The sequence below is a fragment of the Coregonus lavaretus genome (genome assembly GCF_964263955.1).
Source record: "Coregonus lavaretus genome assembly, chromosome: 27".
NCBI lineage: Eukaryota > Metazoa > Chordata > Actinopteri > Salmoniformes > Salmonidae > Coregonus > Coregonus lavaretus.
The window spans coordinates 30,118,697-30,130,799 of NC_140014.1; the positions used below are offsets into that span (position 1 = coordinate 30,118,697).

General features: G+C 41.8%; 1 protein-coding gene across 1 annotated transcript in view; it reads left to right on the plus strand.

Moving 5' to 3' along the window:
* Nucleotides 1-12,103, plus strand: part of ralgapa1 (Ral GTPase activating protein catalytic subunit alpha 1) — a 108,311-nt gene that overhangs the window by 11,428 nt on the left and 84,780 nt on the right. The gene's annotated exons all lie outside the window — the stretch shown is intronic.

Here is a 12,103-nt window from a genome sequence, read left to right on the forward strand (position 1 = left end):
TCCACTAATTCCCCCGCTAAAGCCCCTCCCCATTCCAAGTTGAGCCGTCATCCCAGTGATCGGCATTCCACCCACATCCGTCCGGATCCCTAGGGCCACGAGAGGCCAGGACCCATCCATCGAAAACAGCACACAGTGCCACGCACAAAACAGAAGCAGATTAACCGCCAAAAGCATTTCCAATGCTGTCACCTCTATATATAACTATTTAAAAATATATATCTATTCAAATATCTTGCATATCTTATTTTCCATCATGATCAATTAATATGCGTAATAATGTCGGCAGTTCTTACGTAGGATTTTAACATATATCCCGGATTGCCATTGTATTACATTTAATTTATTGACAAGCAATTATTATCCTAGCAAATAATTACCGTGGTCCAAACAACTTTGTAAATCTTAAAACAGTGTTTGTTGTTGCACTAGTGTTGTTGCACTAGTGTGACAAGAAAGCAGCCCAGTCTGTGTCGGACAGCCCGGTATGCTCTTGAGCTGAAATGCTCGGGCTCACTGATCATTGACTTCACATCTCCTTCATAGTAGAACGTAATGTCTGGCACAGAGGGCCAGACAAAAACATTCCTCACTCCATGCTGCTGCATACAAGTGATCTGCACTTTCTCCCCAATCACCTTCAGCACCTGGCCTACAAAGGGGCAATCTTCGTAGCTGACAATGACAAAACTGCCTAGACTTTCAGCAAGTGTTGACTTGGTCACAGCTGCAGCTTCGTCTTGCTGTTCCTCAGTGATGGTGTTCTCCTGATGGTGTTCTTCATTGAAGTTCACTTCCACAGCACTGCTTGGTCTGCTGCAGAAGCAAGACACTTCATGGTGTTTTATTTTCCCTTCCACTGTGGAGGTGACCTGGTGCAATTTCATGGTTCCTTTGACTCCAGCAAGGTTGGTTGGCACAGCTTCATCGTGCTTAGTGACATATGTAATCCAAAAGAACTTGATGCTCGATCCACTCTTCTCGAGTAGTTCGAAGAGCTACTTGGGAGTCTGCACATTCTGCCCCCATTGAATGTGTTTGTCTGCACAACGCTTCACAGCCCCACCCACGCCATCTGGTGCCCCCTTCCCGTGGGCCTTTTCAGAGAGGTTCCAGGTGATTTATTTGAATCCGTAGATATATGGCAGAGTGCTGAGTAGGTAGATGTTCTTCTTACATTTACATTACATTTACGTCATTTAGCAGACGCTCTTCTCCAGAGCGACTTACAGTTAGTGAATACATATTTTTTTATACTGGCCCCCCGTGGGAATCGAACCCACAACCCTGGCATTGCAAACACCATGCTCTATCAACTGAGCTACATCCCTGCCGGCCATTCCCTCCCCTACCCTACCCTGGACAACGCTGGGCCAATTGTGCGCCGCCCATGAGTCTCCCGGTCGCGGCCGGCTGCGACAGAGCCTGGATTCGAACCAGGATCTCTAGTGGCACAGTTAGCGCTGCGATGCAGTGCCTTAGACCACTGCACCACTCAGAAGACTTCTTGTTTCTGTATTGGGTGACGGGACCATCGGTCATCATGTGGAGTGTCATGATTTGTGCATTGTTGTTCTTGACATCTCTTAGGACAGGCTCCAGGTGAGCCCATACTGCTCTCTCATCATGTCTAAGGGAGTCAGATATGGTGGCGTAGGACTGGCTTCCCTCTGATGTGTACACAACACTTGTATGGATCGTAGCCTGCTGTCTACTCCCCCAAGTGGAACGCCTGGATTTCTGTGGTCAATTTGCAACTGAGTCAGCAGTAATCTGTGTCCTGACGATAAAGGCATCTTCAAATTGACTCTCAATTAATATAGATAGATAGATAGGATAGTAGTTATTTACATAAACTTATTTTTTGTATTAGCTGCTTGATGTGCTATACTATAAAAAAACCCAAAACTGACATAAAACACCCTTAACCTACAAAAACGTGTGTTTTTACTTAAAAGGAGATATTATGTATTTGTGTGTACAAAAAAATATATATAGATAACCTAATATAAAGACAAACATATTGACATCATTCAGTACAACCGTTTAGTTATATGGTGTAACAGGAATTTCTGGTGACTCCAAATGATCATTTTGGTTACACCGTATTACTTTTCTCACATAAACATGTTTGAAAGACAACTGCTTATGCACCCATGTGAACACTTGACTTTGACATCAAGTATGTATCTTCAGTATCGAAATAAAATAGAAGCTTTTCAGATAATTCAACATTTTAATTGGTTTTTGGGGTAAAACCTGACAGGGAGTGGAAATGTAAACATATCAAAGATTTACGAGAGACTTGCTAACCTTTATTCTTAACCAATGGGTATCTCACAGGCATCTTAATTATGTCACATCCTGTCACATGAGTACCATCATGTGATTTGATCCAAAATGGTGACTTTATGTCGGTCGCACCGAATGATGATCATGAAGGCAATTTTTCTGGACAAAAGTATTTAAGGTATTTAAAACCTTTCTGCCTAAACTGTCTTACCCATACAGACATATAGTGCAATAGACCCTTGATAAATCATGCCAGAATAAGCGTTTGACCGTTTTGTTATGATTTGAGATATTTTATTAACATTTATATAGATTGCTTTTGTCTTCGGACAGTCGCTCCGTATGACTTTTTTGAACTTTAGAGCACCGAAAGTGACTTATTTTTCACATTTAAGCATGAACTATTTTAGGACTCAATAAAAGAGAAAGGGCATAGTTACATAACATAAAATGTGTATAAATTGGTTGTTGATTTTGGAAAATATTTCATTTGGACACCAAAATATGCACGTCACGTCATTGATCCTAGACCTAGTTTCATATGTGTCAAGAAATAATCTTATTTGTATGCCTAGCAATCAACACATGTACATTGTTTAAAGCACACTTTTACAAGTCTGTCAAATGACAGTTACAATATGCCCCTTATGGCAAAGATCTGTATATACAGTGGTATAAAGTACTTAAGTAAAAATATTTTGAAGTACTATTTATATTTTTGACAACTTTTACTTCACTACATTCCTAAAGAAAATATTGTACTTTTTACTCCATACATTTTCACTGACACCCAAAAGTACTCATTACAGTTTGAATGCTTAGCAGGACAGGAAAATGGTCAAATTCACACACTTATCAAGAGAACTTCCCTTGTCATCCATACTACCTCTGATCTGGCGGACTCACTAAACACAAACGCTTAATTTGTAAATGATGTCTGAGTGTTGGAGATAGCCCCTGGCTATCCGTAAATAAAAAAATAAAAATGGTGCCGTCTGGCTAGCTTAATATAAGGAATTAGAAATTATTTATACTTTTACTTTTGATACTTAAATATATTTCAAACCAAATACTTTTAGACTTTTACTCAAATAGTATTTTACTGTCCTAGAACCCCCCCCCCCCCCCCCCAGCAACAACAGTTAGCATTAACTAGCTAGATAAGGTTAGCAGGATAGCAAGCTAGCTAGATACACTGACAGCTGTCAGTGCCCTATTTGTTGATGTTTATCAACTCCACGTGGAAATTCCCACACCCAGTTCGTGAACATGTATAAGTAGCCTTCGTCATTCTTCGGGAGGTGGAACCTAAACGTGCATTTCCTCTCTAGGACAGGAAATTACATTGAAATAGTGGCGGCAACAGTAAATGGCCCATGGTACCAGTGCCATCACCATGTCAAAAGAACAAACTCAGACAGACAATGTGTATGGTTGGACCCAGTCAGTGTTCCTAATCACAGTAGTGGGATCATGTGCTGTAGACAATACTTGGCAGAATTCAGTGTTGTTGACTACAGTCTTCATGTAAACATGACCAAAGAGAGAGAGGGCCAGCCTCTCCACACACTAAGAGTGCTTCCCAAATGTCACCCTATTCTCTATGTAGTGCACTACTTTTGGCCAAAGATTTGGGTTAAAAAGTAGGGCCAGTTTCACAGTATGTTTTCCATAGCAAAAATGAAAACACAAATCAAATCAAATTGTATTGGTCACATACACATATTTAGCAGATGTTATTGCGGGTGTAGCGAAATGCTTGTGTTCCTAGCGCCAACAGTGCAGTAGTATCTAACAATTCACAACAATACACACAAATCTAAAAGTAAAAGAATGGAATTAAGAAATATATCAATATTAGATTGAGCAATGTCGGGGTGGCATTGACTAAAATACAGTAGAATAGAATACAATATATACAAATGAGATGAGTAAAGCAGTATGTAAACATGATTAAAGTGACTAGTGTTCCATTATTAAAGTGGCCAGTGATTCCAAGTCTATGTATATAGGGCAGCAGCCTCTAAGGTGCAGGGTTGCGTAAACGGGTGGAAGCAGGCTAGTGATGGCTATTTAACAGTCTGATGGCCTTGAGATAGAAGCTGTTTTTCAGTCTCTCGGTCCCAGCTTTGATGCACTTGTACTGACCTCGTCTTCTGGATGATAGCGGTCTCAGGATATGTGGTTTCCAGTATGCATAAAGTCCAGTGTAGTTATTTGAGGGCCGTCGTGGTATCGACTTGAGGGGGAATATACTACACGGCTGTGACTATAACCGAAGATAATTATCTTGGGAGGTAATACGGTCGGCATTTGATTGTGAGGTATTCTAGGTTGGGTGAACAAAAGGACTTGAGTTTCTGTATGTTATCACAATCACACCATGAGAAGTTAATCATGAAACATTTACTCCCGCCTTTCTTCTTCTCTGAGAGTTCTTTATTCCTATCTGTGCGATGTACTGAGAATCCAGCTGGCTGTATGGACAGGGACAGTATATCCCGTGAGAGCCATGTTTCCGTGAAACAGAGTATGTTACAATCCCTGATGTCTCTCTTGAAGGAGATCCTCGCCCTGAGCTCGTCTACTTTATTATCCAGAGACTGATCATTAGCGAGTAATATACTCAGAAGCGGTGGATGGTGTGCATGCCTCCTGAGTCGGACTAGAAGTCCACTCCAAATACCTCTTCTCCGCCGGCTGTGTTTTGGAGCAGCCTCTGGAATAAGTTAAATTGCCCTGGGTGGTACGAACAAATGATCCAATTTGGGAAAGTCGTATTCGTGGTCATAATGCTGGTGAGTTACCGCCACTCAGATATTCAAAAGTTATTTCCGGCTGTTTGTAATAACACAAAACAAATTCTGGGCTAATAGTGTAAGAAATAACACACAAAAAAAACAAAATACTGCAATGTTGCTTAGGAGCTAGAAGCAGAGCTGCCATATCTGTCGGCGCCATCTAGGGCTGACCCCAGTTAGTCGACTGGTCGATAGGCTGTTGGTCGACCGAGATTTATTTTAGTCGAGCAGTTGCAAATAGATACAAAAAATGTCATGGCATATGAGACGGCTGTCTGATTCGCGCCTGTCTCAGTGGATTAAACCATTGAGGAGGCCGCTGGGATGCCACAGTCCAAGAAGGGTAGTGTGGCTAAGATGCACATCTCTCTCCAGAATGCGCTCTCTCCCTCCATTTTACGGTATTTCTGTTAATGCATTCAATATATTATTATTACAGTCGTGTACCGTTCTCATTGTCGGAGTGGACACATTGTTTGCAGAGCTCACAACCTATGCTACATTTGTGAGAAATAAGTTTTGGTTTATTTCCTTCCATTTACGAGTTTTGACAATTTATTCATTGTCTTTTGTTTGGAGCGCATCGTTCAATGTTGAGTAAGGACGTGCTACCTGACCTGTGTGCAAATGTAGGCCTATAAATGAGCCCATTTGGGGATGTCTGGTAGTATTTCTGATTGTCTTAATTCACCACAACTAATGAGCTGTGGGGCTTCTAATAAAAATATATATATATATATATATATAATATTCACCTCAAACAGAAAGTAAACAAAGTCTGTTTATAGAACCCATTGAGAATGACAATAGTTACTCATTGTATTTGACAATTAATTCCAGCTAATGTAATGCTCTAATCCAGTGGAAATGTCATAAAATACCTGATTACTTCTTATCCCTTGCTCAAATAGCTTACAGCTGTATTTTATACAATGTTGCAAGTTTGCTAGCTGGAGCTTCGAGCCAGATACAGTTGATAGTTGATACAATGTTTAAGGTTGGTTGCAGACAGACATGCGTAGCCATTGTGATTTATAGGATATTTCATTTTATCAGGATATTTTCTACCTGCAGGCTGCAATGTTTTTATTTGCTGTCTTTATGTATGATATTTTTATGTAGTTGGCAATGGCAATAGAAGTTACTTTTAGATTTGTATAATTTTATTTTAGATGTAATTTATATTAACCACATGACAATGATTTTGAGTTACAAAGACTATTATAAATTAAATTAAACTGTTCCACAAAAATGTGCATATGCAAATCATAACTGATACGCAGATCGGTAGAAATGGTAAGATAAATTGGCACTCCAAATGGAAAAGGTTGCCGACGCCTGGTGTTGCCTATTACCGGCAACTTCAGGAGTGTAACGGCAGGATCTGCGAAGGCCAGCAGCAGCGGGAGGAGGAGAGTTGGGAACAGGTATCTTTCTTCTAGTTAGGCTATCTTGATCTCTGGCTCCCTCTTGAGTCATTTGTGTGTCTTAATTATTTAATCAAACAGCGTGCTTAAAGTGTCAGACAAGCTCAGTACATATAGTTGATTTTATTAAAACACAGGGTGTGTCTATATATGGAAAAATACACATTTTAAAATGTTGGTTTTCGCCAGGCATAATGGGACCCTTGTCGTCCAAAAAGGTATACTTTTGACTCATCTGTCCATAGAACATTATTCCAAGAGTCTTGATGATCATCCAGGTGCTTCCAGGTGCTTTTTGGCAAACTTGACTAAACTTTTTGGACGAGATGGGTCTCATTTTATGTCTGGCGAAAACCAAACACTGCATTCCACAGTAAGAACCTTATACCAATGGTCCAGCATGGTGGTGGTAGTGTGATGGTTTGGGGATGCTTTGCTGCCTCAGGACCTGGACGACTTGCCTTAATAGAAGGAACCATGAATTCTGCTCTGTATCAGAGAATTCTACAGGAGAACGTCAGGCCATCTGTCTGTGAGCTGAAGCCGAAGCGCAGCTGGGTCATGAAACAAGACAATGATCCAAAACACACAATCAAGTCTACATGAAAATGGTTAATAAGCAAAACATTTGAAGTTTTGAAATGGCCTAGTCAAAGTCCAGACCTAATCCCCATTGAGATGTTGTGGCAGGACTTGAAACAAGCAGGTCATGCTTTAAACCCACAAATGTCGCTGAGTTAAAGCAGTTATGCATGCAAGAGTGGGCCAAAATTCCTCCACAGCGATGTGAGAGACTGATCAACAAGTACAGGAAGCATTTGGTTGCAGTCATTGCAGTTGAAGGTGGCACAACCAGTTATTGAGTGTAAGGGGGCAATTACTTTTTCACACAGGGGAATTGTTGCATAACTTTGTTAATTACATAAATAAAATAAGTATCAATTTGTTTTGTTATTTGTAAACTCAGGTTCCCTTGATCTAATATTAGGTTTTGGTTGAAGATCTGATAACATTCAGTATCAAAAATATGCAAAAATAGAGAAAATCAGAAAGGGGGCAAATACTTTTTCACAGCTCTGTATATAGGGAATAGGGTGCCATTTCAGACGCATGCTACCTCTTTCTGATAAAGAGACTCTTCTCTTCCGAGTGTTCTATTTTGGAACTGGAATACTGCTGTTTGGCTTGCTGCTATCTCAGCAGAGCAAGTCAACAAGAACATGCCCCCATTCCCCAAGCTAGGCTGGCCCTCAACTGGGCAAACTGAGGAAGCTGGATTATGAAAGAGGTTTTCTGTTTTAGGATTCTTTGGATCTGTGTGTACAGTTTGGTAGATAGGAATATTACCTGTCGACAAGTGAAGTTCTTCAGCCAAGCCATGTCAAAATTTGTTAGGATTAGTTAGGACCTTTGGCCCAATTTCTTTTTTTCTTCATGTTGGTTTGGTTGGATATGTCACGTGCTGAGCTGAGAGGTGTTGCAGTGATGGAGATGGACTGTCATAGAGAGGACAGTGTTGTTAAGGAGAGGTGTTTGAGCTTTGTGTAATGGTACTGGGCAATTCCACAGTAACAGAATGATGCTGAGACTCAGGTTGTTCACTTTAAAATGCAAGTCAAACAAAAAACAAAAAACAATGATTGCACTTGAAGAACAGTGCAGATGCAAAGTTTGGGAACAGAATGACGCACAAACAGCACAAACCGTTGTTCTGTTACCAAACCTTGCATCTACACTGTTCTTCAAATAAATGTGTTTTTGTAAAAGTTTCTGTGGAAATTGTTCAATGTTGTCCTTGTGCATGGAGTAGTAGGGTTTGTTTAACTTTGCAGTCATTGTTTTTTGTTTGGCATACATTTTAAAGTGAAAAATCAGTCTCAGAATTGTGTTTCTTGGCTGCAGTTCACTGAGTCTCTTTCATCAGTTATTTGAGATATGCTCCGTAGCACCGAGAGGTCAGAGAAGTATGTGTGTCTGTGTGTGGCACCTGTGTGTCTGTGTGTGTTCTTGTGTGTCTGTGTGTGGCACCTGTGTGTCTGTGTGTGGCACCTGTGTGTCTGTGTGTGGCACCTATGTGTGTGTGTGTGTGGCACCTGTGAGAGAGAGTTTTCTTAAATGGTTCCTCCTGAGTTGCTGCTTTAGGCCAAGTATTTTTTTTGTGATTCAGACGAGAAAAAAAATAACTTTTGGAAGTATCTTACTTTGCTGAATCACACAACCTCTCTTCCTGTCTCTCCCATGACTTCTCCATCTCTCCTCTCTAGCTCTGTTCAGGATTACAGGGGTAGCCTAAATGATGTCACAGGGGATTTAAAAGCCTCTTCCCTGAGATTCTCCAGGCTTCAGGGAGATTGGACAAGACAGGAGGACATGCATGCTTCCATGTGCCTCTCTTTTCCTGTTCTGTTTTCCCTCTGGCTGGCTTATCAACACTATCCTGGCGGTGTCCTTCACAAGACCCTCCCTGGCTGATTAGTGTGTAAATGAAGTTAGTAAGGCTCTGGGCAGCAGACCCTCAAGGCTAATTCAACTATTTTTTCCAGCAGCGGTAGCAAAGTTAGCGTAAGATTTTTTATGTTGTTGCTGTTTTAATCCCCTAGAGTTGATGTCAGTGCCCCTGTGGAAATCTAATTAGCATAATGATAAAAAAAGTCCCCATATAAATCAGTTTAAAGGCGGCTACAACCTCCACTCCGTGCGAGCTTACCAAGCAAAAGGGGCCGAGGCACTCTTTTTGACTCTAGATAGTGACAACATTTGAACTTCCGATCCGGTATTATGCCTGTTTACAAATACTAGCTAGCTAGCTACATGCCAGCCTAGTCTGGTGTTATGTGCTTTACAACACTACTTTTTAGCCACAGAAGCAGAAGCAAACATGTCTCTTTTTGAATTGCAATTGCTACAAAATGGGCAGCAATCTCCAGAGATTTTGGGGATCGTTTGAAATATCAGTTTTGTGCAGGAGCTGTCGACAGAAAACATTATTGGATCCGAGCTCCGGCAAACTCGGGCAGCTAGTACTACAACTACAAGGGCTTTTTCTCAAATGGTCCTGACGGCAGTCTGCGATGCAAGGTACCACTTCACCGTGATCGACGTGGGCGCATATGGTCAGGAGGGAGATGCGGTAATCTTCTAAACGAAGCAAGTTCGGCTCCCAACTCATTGCAGGCCAGCTGCCGCTACCAAGGCCAGAGTGCTTGCTGGGGACCCAAACACCGAGCCCATATGTCTTCATGGGATACGAGGCATTCCCTCTGAGGGTAAACCTAACACGACCATATCCAGGTAAGATACGCTAAATACATGTGACTATATACATATGATATGAAAATTATACCAATATAGACATTGTAATGATATGCATAAAAGTGAACAGGCATCTTAGTAAGAGAATAGGGTCCAAAGCAGTAAACATTTCATAACCTTCATGTTCCTGTTCAATACTAATGGAAATGCTTATTTTATTCAAAAGTTCTTCTGGCCTTAGATGACACCAAGAAGATCTACAACTACCGCCACTCAAGAGCCATAAGAATTTCAGAGAACTGCTTTGGGATCCTTGCTGCAAGATGGAGGATCCTAGGAAGAGCCCTTGAGCTTGCCCCAGAGACCATTGTGAAGGCCTGCATGGCCCTCCACAATTAGCTTTGCACCACAGACACTAGTCATTGACAACACAGTCATCAACACGGTACATCCACCCCACGTTTGTTGACCACTCCACAACCACTGAGGACCTGCGTCCAGGAGAGTGGAGACTTGCAGGACCCAAGAAACATATAAACGTTGGAGTGTGCTTTGGAAAACATGTACGCATGTACGTTCTCTTCTTCTGGTCGATGTCTGTTTATGACATGTGGGCCTACACGCTTGGTTTTGCTGTTTGGATTTAGCTGTCTTTCTTATTCACGCTTTACAAATCACAATAAAGACTAACATAATGACAGTCACTTCATCCTTGTTTTAATTTTTCATATTTGTTTGGAGGCTAGACCCTCAAGACATTTACCTAACCTTGTGTCATGTGTAGTGGCCTTTCATCAAATACTTTCCTTTTATGGTACATGGGTGAGAATGGCTGTCCAGCTGTAGACAATAAGGACAGACCCTCGAGACATTAACCTCATCTACATAACAGGGTTGTGCATGGTGATGTGTTGTGGCCTTTCAATGGAGACCTTCCTGCCATGGTACATGGGTTAGTGTCCAGCTGTAGACAATAAAGACCCCCAAGACATTAACATCATCTACATAGCTCATGTGCAAAGCAGTACAAGTTTACTGAGTGACTGATTGAAAACAGTAATATTTTCTGCCACAAGTACAAATAACCAGGCTAATACATTTGCGTACCTTTTTAGATGTTTATTTACTATCACGAGGAAAATAGTGATATGTAAAACAATGTAATACACAGGTGAAAGTGTGATGAAAGGGGAAATAAGAGAAAAGACACAAAGTAAATGCCAGTAACATGTGAATGAGGAAATAAGTCAATATATAAAAAACACAGTGAATAACAAAAGAAAAGCACACAACACCAGTTTCTGGGGTGAGACTCTGTCTCCCTCGAGAGTGGACAGAGCGGACACAGTACTGATCCATGGTCCAGTGAAAGTACATCATCATGTCCCTGAGAAATGGGAGACATTGATCAGCAGGAATAGACACCATCCATTGTACCGTGACGTCATAGACGGCCTTTGCTTCCGTTTCTGTAACTCTGTTTCTTTAAGTCATCAATCTGCTGCATAATGTCAGTGTCCAAAGGATCCTCAGCTGTCTTCCTCTTCCGGCCATTGGACCTGGGTCGGGGAGATGGGGCGCAGGTTGATGGAGTTGCAGGGCAGAGGGCAACGGTGCGCCTGGTCGGTACATTGGGTTTTGGTGAGAAGGGGCGTTGGGGAAAGGGGCACGGGAGGTGATGAACCAGGCCGGGGAGATGATGAATCAAGGGGCTATGAACCACCTGTAGATGGGCCCTCAGGGCTCTGCTCTGTCTCTGAGCTGTCCAAAACACCACTCTCGAAATAAAAGCAGAAAAAAGGAAGCTTGCAAAAAAATCACTCAATACTGCCCCTCAGTCTTCGCAAGGAATGACATGTCGGGTCTCAATTTACAGGTCGAATGACTGGGCGGATTACACTTTTGTGATGAAAAACGACATTGCAACACTGCGCTACGCTCTGTCGGCCCTGTTTGCGTATTGTCTGTAGACCAATTAAGCTAGTGATATCGGTTTTTAGCATGGGCTGCATATCAATCCACCGCATCCGCCGATGTCGGCCTTCCACAGGTGGCAGAGCTACAGCTGTGTTTGTCAGACCAGGAGACATCCCGAAAACCGGTCTTCTCGTGAAAACGTCTGTAGTGTCCGAACCGTTCGGCAAACAATTATGACCCCTCTATGGAAAGGTGAGATTCTCACGAACACGTACATGTCGGTTTTGCTCTAGGACGCCCACAAGCCTCACAAGACTCGTCTGAAGGTAGCCCGGTACCAGTTAAAAAAAAAAAGGTGGAAGTAGTTTAGTGGCAAAAAAAGGGGTTAAATATGGTCAAAAAGTATATAAATAA